The sequence below is a fragment of the Danio aesculapii genome, chromosome 3, assembly GCF_903798145.1.
Source record: "Danio aesculapii chromosome 3, fDanAes4.1, whole genome shotgun sequence".
In the NCBI taxonomy this organism is placed as follows: Eukaryota; Metazoa; Chordata; class Actinopteri; order Cypriniformes; family Danionidae; genus Danio; species Danio aesculapii.
Window position 1 is genome coordinate 21,082,580 of NC_079437.1, and position 15,830 is coordinate 21,098,409.

The 15,830-nt window shown below is 35.6% G+C and overlaps 1 protein-coding gene across 1 annotated transcript in view; it reads left to right on the forward strand.

The window, feature by feature from the left end:
* The first annotated feature begins 3,970 nt into the window (after positions 1–3,970).
* The window catches only part of scn4ab (sodium channel, voltage-gated, type IV, alpha, b), a 67,615-nt gene continuing 55,755 nt past the window's right edge, over positions 3,971–15,830 (forward strand). The window contains exon 1 of the mRNA XM_056453360.1: positions 3,971–4,101. The gene's annotated coding sequence lies outside the window, so the exon portion shown is untranslated. The remainder of the gene's footprint in view (positions 4,102–15,830) is intronic.

The following is a 15,830-nucleotide window of genomic DNA, read 5'->3' on the forward strand; positions in this document are numbered from 1 at the left end:
AGATGTTTTCCAATATCGTGCAGCCCTAGTCTGCATTTATGAATTATAGCTTTTATTTACATGAACTTATATACAAACTGTATTTTTTGCTATGCTCCACATGAGGGCAGCATTAACACATCTGTTGTTGAATTATTAAATAGAGAAAATGTATTTAGGAAGTGAAAGTGAGCATTGTCATTTTTTAATCTTCTAAATATGGCTGACGGGTATTCATTATCTATTGTTACACTTTTATCTTCACGGCACAATTGTAGTACAATTACACTTCAAGTACAATTACAGTGAGCAAAATATAAAACACACGTTTCAATATTCATTTAAGATTAAAATATTAATATGCATATATATTATATATATATTGTGTGTGTGTGTGTGTGTGTGTGTGTGTGTGTGTGTATATATATATTCATTTTCAATTATTTTCCTTCGGCTTAGTCCCTTATTTATCAGGGGTCGCCACAGCGGCATTAACCAGAAACTAGTCCAGCATATGTTTTACTCAGTGGATGTCCTTCCAGCCGCAACTCAGTAATGGGAAACACCCATACACTCTCATATTCACACACACTCTCAGACACTATGGCCAATTTAGTTAATCCAATTACTTAAAATATATTTGACAAAACTCTTGATTGTTTCATAGGTGAAACCCTTGTTACTCAGTTGGCTTAGAGCTTTTTGAAGCTGCAGTGAAACTTGGAAGATCAAACCACTGAACATGTAAGTATTTTGTGAAGGAAAAAAATGTTCTTGTAAAAATGATTATATCTTATCAGTACATTTTTTAAATTCTAAATCTAATTATTTAAGGGTTAATTCGCATGAAAATAAAATGTACTCACCATCAAGTGGTTCCAAATTTTTATGAGTTTGAGGAAAGCTAAAAACCAGTAACCATTGACTTCATTAGTAGGAAAAACAAATACTATGGAAGTCAGTGTTTACCAGTTTCCATTCTTTTCCCCCAGTTTTCTCCAAATATATTCTTTTGTGTCCAACATAAGAAAGAATGAGTGAAGGGTGAAAAAAATGACAGAATTTCAGTCTTGGGTGAACCATCTGTTTGAATATATTATTCTACTGAATTACTAAAATTGACCAGTAGGTGAAGCTGTTGTGTCACCCCATGCACCCAGCATGGGGTGAAATGACAGGTGTTCAGACAGGTGGATTTACAGTTTCTGTCTGAAATAGAAGTTCAAGCTCAAGTCTGTTAGTCATATGCCAATATACTGTACACCTTTAAAGACTGTTGTAGATGCATTATCAGTCACACCATTCAATCATATACATAAAGATTCTACTGAATTTGCCATGGGAAAATTCACAGTGCAGTAAAGCTGACTTGCGTTTAACCTCTCCAGCAGTATCAAATTAATTCTGAGCAGCAATACATCATGTCATAGACGTTTTGGTGTCTCTAGTCCATTACTGAGTTTTCATTGTGAATTATAAATCTGAATGGACTATTGTTTTGCACGAAGTAGTCCATTTTCCACAAGGCGTTTTTGTGTCGGCTAAATCCTGCACCAGATTAATCCTCTTCCAGAAATTCTCTGGAAATACACACACAAGTCAAAAGAGAAGAGGGAACAGAGGGTCTGGTCTTGTGCATGAATACTGTCTATTCTTTTTAATTTCCTGTTTTCATCTTCGGATACTCAGAAAACATGACTTAATGCAGTTCCTCATAGAACATTGTGAACCATATGAAAACGTGCTTTTGTATTTTCAGGGCAGTTGGATCAGTTGCACCAAGAGCCATTGGGCGCAAGTGAACAGAATCCATCTGTTCAGGGAAATTCTATGAAGCCTGCGTATACTGTCAATAATAGACTACACATACTCATTTCACATCTGTATATAGTCAGCATTCATGAAAGCCATTTCTCCACAAATTAACTTTATTTTGATTCATCTAAGTGAGCCACATTCCATTGACTCTTTCTGCATGTTTCATTGTGTATAGTGAAAGTGAGTGGCTTTTTGTGTTATTATTAGTGAGTCACTGAATAACCAATCATTACAAAAATGTCATTTTACTCATTTGCACCCACACAAACTCTGAGTTCATAAAGTTTATTCAAAACTTTCGCTTAACTATATGAATGAACTGAGTTGGTAAGAAGTTACATTTCCCAGAAGGCATTCATGCTAAAACTGACCATTTGAACATTTGTTTAAAACAATGATTTGTTCATCAATAAAACGCTTAAGGGTCTATGATCGGTAGCTAGCTCTCTGCAACTCTCATATGGTCACACACTGAAGCTAAGCAGGGCTGCGCCTTGTTAGTACCTGGATGGGAGACCACATGGGAAAGCTAGGTTGTTGCCGGAAGTGATGTTAGTGGGGCCAGTAGGGGGCGCTCAACCTGCGGTCCGTGTGGGTCCTAACGCCCCAGTATAGTGAAGGGGAGTCTATACTGCTCAGTGAGTGCCTTCTTTCAGATGAGACGTTAAATCGAGGTCCTGACTCTCTGTGGTTGTTGAATCCCAGAATGTTCTTTGATAAAGAGTAGGGGTTTAATTTGCCCACTTGCCTCTGTCCATCATGGCTTCCTAACCATCCTCATATCATGATTGGCTTCATTACTCTGTCTCCTCTCCACCAATCAGCTGGTGTGTGGTGTGCAGTCTGCGCAATATGGCTGCCGTCACGTCATCCAGGTTGTTGCTGCATACTGGTAGTAGATGAGGAGATTCCCCCCAGAAATGTGTAAAGCACTTAGCTATATAACTGTAAGGAATTATTATTATTATTATTATTGCACTTCAAGGAGGTCATTAAAGTCAGTGTGAAATAATAATTATCAATGTTTATTTTCCTTGTGGACATTGTTAGTCTTTAAATGAACAATTAATCTGTGCCATTAATCCACTGCATACTAAATGTTTGTTTTGATAATTTTCTATCAAAAATGTTCCTTTTGCTTCTGTTTGGAGTGGCGGTGTTCTGTCAATTTGCCCTACTTTGTCAGATTGTCCTACCTCCTATTCAAAAAGTAGGTAGCACATTTTGATGACGCAATGTGCTGCCCTTAGATTTTGCTACCAGTGTAAATTTTAATGTAGTGTGATATGAAGCTGTAATATCACCCTAACCTACCTTATCCCTAACCCCAAAATCAGAACCATTCAAGTACAGTATTGGTAGCATAATCTGATGGGTAGAGTAAAATGTCAGGACACCTGTCCTATTCTGTTGATGTCTGTTTGACGGCCCCAGTTTGGAGAAAAAAATAGAAAAAAAGAATGATGCTCAAAAAGAAAGCCCCGCCCTCTACTCAATATTCTGTTTCAGGTGGCAGTAGGTTACGTCAATATAGGCTACAGAAATAAAAGTCTCAGCAACTTTTGGTTCACGCGTGTTTTAAATTATCAAGCATTACCTTTAGATAAGGGATTAAAACCGCCATCTTCAGCGTGCACATGTGCAATTTTATTCATGCTCCTCGTAATGAAAAAAAAAAAATGCAAATATGGCCACTGCAAAGAATGTAAAATGCTTTTATTTATTGGTATATAAAAAGAAAATACGATCTGCAGAAAAATTCTATAATTACCTCACTTCAGGTCATGGTGATGTTGCAATCTTTCGACATGGCACAGATGGCCTGTGAAGTAATAAACATTCAATATAGTTGTTCAGTTTTAGTACATACATAATGTAAACGTGTGTTAATTTAAATCACATTATTAAAATGATTTACGTTGCATCCAACAGTATGAAACAACCGGAAGAACTGCCTCAATTACAAATATCTTCACAGCTGTCGGTATGAAAAGGTACAGTTAATATAAACATCCATAAACATTACCATCGTGCTTGAAATGGTCCTTTAAGTTTTCATAACCCCGCTTTTATCCCCCAGGAGTGTGAGAGTTGCGAGAAGTTGGCAGAGTGTCAGAAGTTTAAGGCGAAGTGATGATCCTACCTGAGGCGTTACTCAGGTTTCATTCAAGACACCCGTGCGTAAGCGACAGCTGCCCGGAGCCTGGACTTTCTCCCAGAGCTGCTAAACTTTCGGCTTGGATTTGAACGAACACTAACCTTCGGACCTAGGATAAAAGGAAATCTTTTTTCTGGCTGAGAAAGGTAAAAAAAAAAACTGTTTTGTGGTCGTGTAAACATCGTTTAGTATGTTTGGTTGAAATTATTGTTGAATGAATTGGTGTTGAATAAGGCGGCATATTTCACTTTAGCAAAGATAAGCTTACATAAATATTATGTTGGTCCTAATACGTGAGCAATACCTGTGGTACTTATTTGTTAGCCTTTACAACTTCTGAGTTGGGTTAAGTAAGTTATATCTTATATGATCTTGTCATTTTAAAATTTCATTATTTGTCTGTTTCTGTTATTGTAAGACATATTATATTGCTATTATTGGTTTAGATGAACGTTTACACAAAAATCCACCTGCTGAGGCCATTTATGGGTTGTGTTAAGTGCTCTTTAAGACAGTCACGTGTTAATATTTTTACACCTTCAGCGTCTGAAGTAAACAGCTGCTGAATGACATGTATTATACATACATATGAAGAGTTCAGAAGCAAAAACCTTTAAGTGCCCACTGAATTTTTCTTCTAAAATGAGCATTTCCGAGAGTCCTATATTTATGTTCACTATTTTCACATTAAAGGCAATGAAACTAACATATTAATTGACATAAAATGGAAATTACTTAACTTATACATAGTAGCCTGAGAAAAATGCTAATTTTAGGAGAAAAATTCAGATGGCACTTAGAGGTTTTTGCATATGAACTCTTGATATAATACTTACTACTGAAGAGTAATTACTACTGAACTAATAATTTTAAAAAGGGAACTAATGGCCACTTTTCTCTGAACACATGGTTTGATTTCATTCAACTCTCTACAGTATATATAATTTAATGAATTGGCTTTCTCTTTAAAGAGAAATTACACCCAAAAATGTATATTTAATCATCATTTTCTTACATTGAAGTGGTTCCAAACACAAAATCAAATATGTTTAAGAATGTTGGAAACCAGTACTTATTGATGACCACAGTCAGAAACAAATATGTAAGTAAACGACAACCTGTTTCCAACTTTTCTCAAAATGCTTTCTTTTGTGTGTAGCAGGTTTGGAACAAGTTGAGGTTGAAATGATGACAGAATTTTCATTTTTGGGTGAAATATTTGTTTTTGTTTTTGTTTTCACTCTAGGAAATTAAGCATGTGTGTTTATAGTTGATACACTTATTTTTGCATTATGCTGGATTTTGTCTCAACAAAAGTCTGAAATCAATTTTATTTTGATACTTCACCACAGCTTTCCATGTAAACAAAATGCAATCAAATTTTGGACTATTCAAGATTCCTAAATTAGAAGTATAGTATACAAAGATCTGTACAAAAAAATGCATCAATAGGCAGAAGCCACTTAATGTCATAACGTGAATGCTTTAGGTGGCTCCCTCATTACAAGCTGGTGTAAAAACAAAAATAGCGTCATTTCTGACAGTGGATCTTAGTAGTCCTATCATCACAGGAGTCTGGACAACATTCTTTGGTCCCCCCTGATGACGGTCTGGCTTGTGGTGTGCCGTGCCGCTAATTTTGCGATGGATCAGTTCTTGTTTTCTCTTGGTTGGCACGAATGATACTATGAAGTACTGAGAACCGTCAGTTGAGATGAGAGGAAATAGTGACTTTGGCAGGTGTGCCAGCTGACATTCAGACAGCTCATCATTACTGGCTGTTTGATTTATGTGAGAGCCTATAGAACAGGGGTGTCCAAACATTTTCTTATGAAGGGCCAAAAACCAAACTTGATTGAGGCTAGTGGGACGAAGGTAAATATAGTTGCCATAGGTAATTTCCTAATTTATTTAATAATGTTTAAAAATAACTAGAAAACATTATTTATAATAAATAATACAGCATTAAATTTTTTACATTTTTATAATGAACGTATTACAGTAAAAACAAAAAACAATCTCATTTATAATAGAATGGAGTTACACTAGTTTTTGCCTTTATTTGCTGACCGATGTCTTCTGAATAGTCTACTATTCTGCCAGTGACATTATTTACATTTTAAAAAATCTGATTCATTTACAACATTTAATTGATTGAAATGTTTTTTTTTTGTAGGAAACAAACAATAAAAGGCTCTGTCAGATTAGAAATGACAATCTTTTTTTAAAGGCCCATTCACCCCAACCCTCTCCATCCTTCTCACTCTCTTCTCAGATGGGATGGTGGGCCAAATCACAGGTTACAATGAGCCAACTTTGGCCTGCGGTCTCTACTTTGGGCTTCTCTGCTATTCAACTTAATCTCTGCTTACGATTGGGCACAGCCATTCGAATAATTTTGGCTCGACTTCTGGTCTCATTCACTTTTATTCATTTTTAGACGTTAAAAACAACTCGTTTGGCTGCTTGATGTTACAAACTGATATTTTCTTATTATATTATTCTTCTTTGTCTGTATAGTCATGCAAACACTTGTTTGTAGAGCAAGTAGTTTGACTGTTTTCTGCCATTTATTATTCTTAGTCATTTCTCCTGTAGGCAACTGAATTGGAAGTTCATTGAAGAATAAGGTCAATAGAAGAAGGAACATTGAAGCAAAAGTCGCATTTTTTTGTGTTTGGGTAGAGTGTAAAATGGCTGGATTAATTTTTTTTGAGAAAATAAGTGAACAGGATAAAAGGGAAATGTTTATGGATTGTAACATTTTATATATAAGGATTTTTAATGAACATAAGACGATTATTATTTGACAAGAATGCTTGATAAAAAACATTAGACTTTTCTTTTTGTAATTAGTAAAAAAACTGTTCTTTTGAACTTTCCATTTCATCAATCATGGTTTACACAGAAATATTATGCAACTCAATTATAGAAAGAAGTTTTTATTTCGTTTTTTTTTTTTTTTGTAAAAATGACTCCAAACTTATGTACAGTATTTCTTCTTCTTTTACTTCATCTTCATGTTCATGTTCTTCATCGTAGTATTAGTAGCATTTTGTTATTTTACTTTTAGCTAGTATTAATGTGATATTGATTATTTTAATCATTTTTTCCATTTCAGCATTTGTTTTCATTATGTGAAGATAGATAGATAGATAGATAGATAGATAGATAGATAGATAGATAGATAGATAGATAGATAGATAGATAGATAGATAGATAGATAGATAGATAGATAGATAGATAGATAGATAGATAGATAGATAGATAGATAGACAGACAGATAGATAGATAGACAGACAGATGTGAAATTTATGAATTCAGGTTTAATGTAATAAAAAAAGATTGAATAACTGCACCAGAAAATATATAATTAACCTCCTAAACTCTGACGTCATTTACTTCCGCATTCTGTAAATTTTAAAGGTCTGTACTGGCCAAATACCCTTCCGTTCTCTCATTAGTTGGACATTTTTCCTTTTTCCTATGATTACTGACAAGTGCAGGAACCAACAAAATGAATTACAACAACCTACACCACACAGAACCTAAAAGCTACACTTTCAAATTTGAGTTTACATAAAAACAAAAAAGCGCTTCTTTCTTTTTGGAGGGGTTTATTATAACACAGACAACATATACAATTATTTGAATCCCTTGCAACAGTGTTTTATAAAAATTCAAAGGGTTTTCTTTAAAATGATACAAATATTTTGCATTTACACCTCTGCATGTGGATTTTAGAAGCTTTTTAATTTGCAAAGGCAAAATTCAGGCAGAAACCCCAAAATAGCACTTGACTTTAAGATATTTCAATAATTTTTTCTATTTCAGCATTTGTTTTTATTTATGTGAAGATAGATAGATAGATAGATAGATAGATAGATAGATAGATAGATAGATAGATAGATAGATAGATAGATAGATAGATAGATAGATAGATAGATAGATAGATAGATAGATAGATAGATAGATAGATAGAACAAAAATGTGAAAATTATGAATGAATTCAGGTTTAATGTAATAAAAAAAGATTGAATGACTGCACCAGAAAATGTAGAATTTGTGCAGATATCTATAATTATATCTATATATTATTTACAGTGGACAGTCTTAAACCTTTCAAACTCCAAGCCGCTACACACCATATGTTACAGTGATTTGACCATGTCCAGTGTTGGTTTTGGCATGACACTAAGTGTAGACTGTTTACTGTTGCCAGGCAACTTGATGTATGAATATAGAATTCATCTTTTATGGTTAAGCTTTATTTGTGGAGATATTTTAACTCTTGGCCATAAATGTTTATACGCATGCTTTCTCTCCAAGCTCTCAGTCAGATAAGATATTGAGAATCAGGTTCACATTTAAAATGTACTTCATGACTGAGACTGTTTTATGTCACTGCAGGATTTCCATGTATAACTAGTGTAGGAAGTTCACTTTGATCTGGCCATTAGAGCCGGCATTCCCGTCTCCCCTTCCGTCTCTCAGCAAAAGATATTCACCTCCAGAGACATCCGGCACTCCCGACTATGTTTACAGACATGCTGAACTCCCGTGGTGTAATGTACAGTACATGTGTGCATGTGTGTGGAAGGCAGGTTTGAGCAACATATAAAGTTGCTGTGGCAGAGTCATTGCAGTACATGTAAATTAGTGGTCACCTTAAAGAAATGTATTCCATGGTCTGTTGAAATACCTGGTTTTGATTGCTTAGAAGATGTGCAATAAAATTGTTTAATGCACAGGTAGGTTTAGTCAGTTTTGACCATAGTTCGAAATGAACGTGCTTCCCACAAACATTAGTCATAGCCATAGTAACCTCTGTGTGATCTTGAGGACATCAAGGAGGTGTACTTTATCAAGGAGCCAGTGTTGATCAACTAGCTCAACAACATGCTCAGAAATATTTTTGAAGAGGTAGCTACCATGTGTTACTATGAGCTATTACTGTAGATATGCCTGTGTCATTTACATGCGCACATTTCGTTTTTTGGTGGATGGTTCTTTATCTCTGAGTCGTGCATTTCAAATCCTTTAACACAAGGCAGACCGCTGATTATTTCTTGTGTATATCGAGGCCTTTCAATATACAGTCATGTGGTCAACTAATAGACACTAGTGTGAGTGATAACAAGAGTTTCTGAAGTAAACGTAAAAGAGGACCCATTATGCAAATATCCCCTTCATAAGGGGTTTATAAACAGTTGTGTGGCAACAGTGTGTCTCTAATGGTAAAAATAATATTTTTTTATAAACACACTTGATAATAACAGTGTGCAGAAACTATTTGATTTACATTCTGCCTTTGTACATGTTGTCGGAGGGGAAACGCCCTGTGGTAGTCACCAAAACAGCACAATTTAGATCAAAGCCAACAGTAAAAAGTGGCAGTTTCAAAGAGTTATATTATTATTTTATTTATTATAATATTTATAAATATTATTTGGAGCTGAAACTTTGCATACACACTGTAGGGACATTATACACTTATTTTACATCTTGCTTTCCCAACATTCTTTCGAATATCTTGTTTAGTGTTCAACAAAATAAAGAAATTCATAAAAATTTAAACCACACAAGTGTGTGTAAATGAGGAAATTATAGTTAGTAGGTGAAATATCCCTTTAAGAGGCGCAAACATTACAAACTGCTCCTTCTTCTAATAGTAAAGGGCTGATGAATCCCGCATTGCAGTGTCGGTTATTGTATCAAAAATCTGAACAATGACAGGAACAAACTACAGCATACAGTTGTGTATACTGTGGTATTGTTGTGAAAATGAACTTTAACCCTTTATTCCCCACAGCCGAATCTCCATCTGTCATTGATTGTCAGCTTCGCATCATGATCAGTCCCGTGATCCCCTGTGATCTGCTAGTGTCTGAAGCGAAATCGCATAGATAGTTTTAAACACGGTGCACTTTCAGATTTAACCCTCAGCTGGATGTTTTCATACACTTACTGCTATGTTACACACTGCATGGAAGCTCATTTTCAAAAACCCATAATAGGGGCTCTTTAAAAATATACTACATAATAATTAAATTAGACAAATAAATGGTAACACTTTATTTTAAATAATTCACACAGGTAACAAACCATTAACTAACACTGACTATCAGCTCAGTAGTTTATTGAGTAAACTACTGCTTATTAATAGTTATTAAGGTAGAAGTTGGGTTTTTGGTGGGATTAGGGATGTATAATAATATCATACTTTATAAGTACTAAACAGTTTATGGACCTATTATACACCTGGCGCAAGGAGTGTTTCCACAAAGTGTTGCTATTTTCTGACCAACGCAACCTTCATTTTCCTGTTTTCCGCCACGTTGTTTAAATAGCAAATCCATTTGCTTCACTTTGTGGACTCATGGGTGTTCTGGTCTAGAAAAGAGGTGTGTTAAGGCGCATTGTTGGTGTGTTGCTATTTTGAGGAACTAAAATAGACTGTTCAATAGACCGGCTGAATAAGGTCTAAGTCCAGCGCAGAGCGTGTTAGTTGTGCGCCTCGCTTACACATTGCACACAAATATCTTACAAATGAAAAAGAATGAAAGGAATAAAATATTACAAAAATTATTATTTTCTACATAAATATAAAAACCACTGCCTCTATGCCTTCTTCATCTTGGGGGGCTTTTTTCAGTTTTGTATAATGTTATTATTATTTATTATATGCATATTTATATTTGTTTAATTAAAAACAAGCTTAGATTTGTCCACCTGTCAGGAACCATATGGGGCATAGGACGTGTGTTTGGAGATAACTAATGTGTGTGGATTTTTGACCACACTTCGTTTTTTGTTTATTTATTAGTTTGCTGGAGATTAGAAGTGAATTTAGAAATAGTTTTGAAACAAATCTTTGCGCTTAACAATCTAAATTAATTATGTAGGCTTATGGATGTCTTCAGTGGAGTGCATACAACACCGTTTCGTTATCCACGAAAGAGTAAAAGTGAAAGTAAAGACAGATTGGAGGAGGCTCATTCTTTATTCTTGCACTGCAGATGGTCTGTTTAACTGTGTTCTCACTAGTGAAGCATTCAGTTTTTACACTTACAAAGTCATGTAAATAGCAAATGCGCCATGGTGAGACGCAGCAGACTCTTAAAGGGAAAGGGAGATGAGACTCTGATTGGTTTATTCTCAAAACACACCCATAATGAGAATAAGAGAATAAGCACAACCCTGTTAGACCATGCACCGTGGTGCAGAGCATATTTTTATGTCCTTAAAATAGCAAAAGTGGATTGGGACACGCCCTTAATGCTTTTGCGCCATGTGCTTTAGACTTTGCACCTAGACCGTTAAAATAGAGCCCAATGTCTTAATAATAGACAGGTAATGAGCCAGCAGTTAATTAGTTAATATTGTGAATTGTGATCAACTAAACTGTTACCAAATAAATAAAACAAGATGCTTAATGGGACAATGCTCATTTGCAACCAAACAACATGGTAAGAAGTTGCGCGGTAGCTAGTTGATAAACAAAGTTTAACAACAACATATGGCCAAACTTTTTTAACAGCAAGCGTACTTAATGTCATTTGAGATTTCCCAATGCTACTGAAACTGGAATAAAGAATCTGTGAATTCCATTGGCATTGGCAGGCCATTGACTACTAAAAGTCTGCTATCGGAAGAACCCTATTAAACAAGCATCTGCTAAATGATCACCTGCTATCCTGCAAGTGAGATGGACGGCTGTCTTTAGGGAGCCGATGGCTTCATCCACTGCTTTTTGGAAGCGAGAGGATCAAATGCGTGCTCTTGAACATCTAGACCCTTCATTCCCAGATCAACTCTTCGCCAGGCCCCACCTAAGCTTGCGACATCTTTGCCAGCCGTATGCCATAAGTAAGAGAGCAAGACATCTCGGGGGGCCAGGTCACCCCCGTCCCGCGGGCCTTCATTAGACGCACAGATCAGGTTGGAGTCTCTGTCTCGTATTAATACCTGTCAGCAACCCAAACTCCATTTAAGTCCAGACTCTGGCTTCTAGAAGAGACGCCTGGGTTGTGCTCAAGACTGCAGGCTCATGGAGCTCAGCATTAAGTCTCAAAAAGTTCATCAGGCTTGTTTGTGCATGAGAATGGAAGGTCTGACAACAAAGTCATTGTATAGTGATGCTGTACAGAAAAAAAACAAGGCCATCGGGTTTCTGTGGCAATTTAATGATGTCCAATTTTTCAGTTTTCTCAGACTGGGAGCACTTAAACTTGGGTCATCAGGGGATGATGCTGGCTGATACAGTGGCATCTTGAATCTGAGGCACAGGGGCGATGAAGTTTCTCACCTCTGGCTTGAAATAGTTTGCTTGTTCTACTCATGCACAAGGCAGATCATCACTTCCTATGGTGTCCCTCAGCACTGGAAATGTATATCCTGATTACTTAATAAACATTCATCAATGGTATATATTTCCCACTTGTAAGACTCAGGTCTTGTGCATGCAGATTTTTGCTTGTGGTGACATTTAAGATGCATTCATTTAGTTTGGTTGACAATGCTGGAAAATGGTGTTCATGATGTTTTTATAAATGTAGAGTCGTGTTGCAAAGACTGAGGCCACATGTGACAGTGATACTCTCTTATATTTTTCCTAATTTAACAAATTTATTTCTTGTCCTATTTATTATTTTAACCTAATTCTTTTTTATTTTCAAGCTAATTAATACTCAAGTTCAGATTTTTTAGCAAGTTCAGATTAAAAAAAGAGATTTGTGATGTTGTAAATTTAGACGTAAAAAAAAAAAAAAAAAAAAAAAAAAAAAAAATATATATATATATGTAAGGAGTGTAGTGGTTCACAAAAATCATGGTTCGGTTCGATGCGACACAGTAGTGTCTCGGTTCATTATGTTTTTTTTTTTTATTTATTTAAAATAAAATCATAGAAGTATGATCTTGTTTTTTTTTTTTCTTTGAACAGTGAAAGGGCTGTACTTCACCTGTCTTCTGGGGGTTTTTCTCCTTTATACCCAAAACCAAAACGCTCCTTATAAAAAAATTAATGTAATAATGTAGTAGTTAAACAAGAAAAGAACAATTTTGTTGTAAATGAAACTTAGTTTCAATAAATTTTTATCTAATTTTCAATCAATTTATAAGTAATCAGAAAGAAATGTGTCCACATTTCCTTCAGACAGCACAGATCTGCTTGATGTGACTATGTCATCTGCCATTTTAGTGGATCAGAAAGCAGGAATTATTGTCTGACTGAAATAGGCTCGTGAAGGATTAATGTAACAGTGCTCAAATACATTTAACAATTTCTTAAAACAAGAATTTTCCACTACTGAGTAAGGTCTTATATTCACAGCTATAAATGTACCGATCGCCTCGATGATTTGTTTTGCGCTGTTCGAATTTGTATGAAGTGCCTGTCTGAATGCCGCAGGGATAGTTGTTCGAAGTGTCCGTCGTTCTAGTTTTTGTCTAGTTCTAGTTATTGACCCTGGTGTGTAAGGTTGGTCGATGTCATCCAATTAGACATCCTATGATGTCTTATGTGAAACATTGCGATGGACGATGGCATCGACGGTGGCAGTGGTGAATTAATTCTTTATGAATAATTAATGAATTCATAACAAATTAATTATTTATAGCCAACCGTTTCAACTACCTGACCCGCATGGTCTTTGTTTTATCCATAACCAAATCATAAATAAATAAATTTACACACTAATTACCACTTGTCAATCAGCATTTCCGCTGGACTCTGGCATGAATAGGCAGAGTGATCTGTGTCGTTATAATGGCGTCAACAAACTTGGTTGGTTAAAAAAAGGTGCAAAACCAACAGCCACCAACCAACTGTATCTGAAGTTTTCGCTAAAATTACTAATTACAAGCATGAAAGCGAAAGATTGAAGCAGTGTACTGACGCTGTGACACATTATCTGATAGATTCAAAAGATCGGAGAGTCATTAGATAGAGACTAGATTAATTAACTATCAAATTTAACAACTATAGTGAGACGCGATCCAGCGGTACATCCTTGATTAACTGTCCGGCATGCACTGCTCTCTGGGGTGACTGCTGGAGCTCAGAGCCAGACGCACACATAGCCTACACTGCAGCGCATGACAGAGTTTGTGTGTGTGCTCATGTGATGTGCGTTTTCAGCAGTATAGTGTGGAAGGAGGGCTTTTCAGAAATGCTAGATGAAACGTCAGTGTGGACGTGGATTGTTTTCGTTCTAAATTGCCATTTTAAAACTAAGACGTATTAGTGTAATTGGGGGCTGTGTGTATTTTTCACGAGCGGGTTGCTGCTGGGACAGGGGCAGGGAGGAGGATCACGATGCCGGCTCAGCATCGTGTTGTCTATTGGCGATGGGCGATAGCATAGTCTGTCAACCCAACCCTACTTGTGTGATGTCGATGTAAATGAGTTGAGATTGCCACATGTCTGACTGAAGTAGTGTTTGGAGGTGGCTGGGGCAGTCAGCACGTTACCTGCCACATCATTTGTAATGTCTTGTTGAGCATAGTTACACATAGTTTACACACATTATTCTCTTTTATCTTTTCAGAAATTAGTCTGAATCATTCGGTTTGTAATGCATGCCCAACTAAAAGCCTCATTCCGAATGGTTCAATACGAATACGAGTATCGTTACACCCTTTATATATATATATATATGTTATATTACATATATATACACATACACGTACAGTTGAAGTCAAAATTGTTAGCCCCAGAATTGTTTTCATTATTATTATTTATATATATATATATATATATATATATATATATATATATATATATATATATATATATATATATATATGAACAGTTCAGATGCAAAAACCTCTAACTGCCATTTAAAATTGTCTTGTAAAATGTGCTTTTTCTCAGTCTCCTATGTCTTGATTCAGAAATTTCACTTTTATGGCAAATAATAAGCTATTTCCATCACTTTTACATGAAAGAACTAACCATAAACATGAGAGGCTGAAAAAATGCTTACTGTAGAAGAAAATTGCAGTTGGCTCTTAGAGGTTTTTGCATCTGAACTCTTCATATATTCCACAAACTTATTAAGCTGCATTCATGTTATTAATGTTTTCAGAAATCATTATGAAATTAAATGTTGTTGGGTTTTTACCACTAAATCAGCAAATCAGAAGGTGTACAACACAGTTCTCAACTAAACACCTTAAACATTTCGTGTGCTTTAGCCTGCCTAATCGATTGAGGAAATCGAACTATTTTGCATATCATCCGAAAAGTGTCTTATTCATGTAAAAAATTTACAAATTTTAAAACGAGGCAGGCCCTCAAGCCTCACCCCTAAACTCGAAAATGCACAAATGAGATGCGACAAATGCAAACGAATTAAACACTAAATCAGAAACTGGTTTTAGCTGTTCATGTGCACAACTACCATGTTGCAAAGTCTTTGTCAAGCAGAGATGGTCCAAAGACATCAGTTAAGCAATACTATGGCGAAGGCAATAGTATTACTAAGGCAATTTCTATGGTCTTGCATTGTTCATCATGGTTCCAGTGTTCTGCATCGACTCTTCATTAGGAATTATTTCCATCGCTTTTCAATGACCCGTATTCCACTGAGCATTTAGAAACCACCTCACAAAATGTTTGCATTGCAGGCAAAACATGTTCTTTTTGTATTTCCACAAAGCAGATTAACTGTGAATTACTTGCCGTTAATATCCGTATAGTTATTAGTTGTTGGGATATAAACGTAACTTGATTTGTCAGCAATCATTTAACACTGACGACTGGAGTAATGATGGCTAGAAATGCAGCATAGTCATCACATTACATTTTTTAAAAGTTTAATAGAAAGCTATTTTTAATTGTAGTAATATTTCTAATATTATTGTTTTGCAA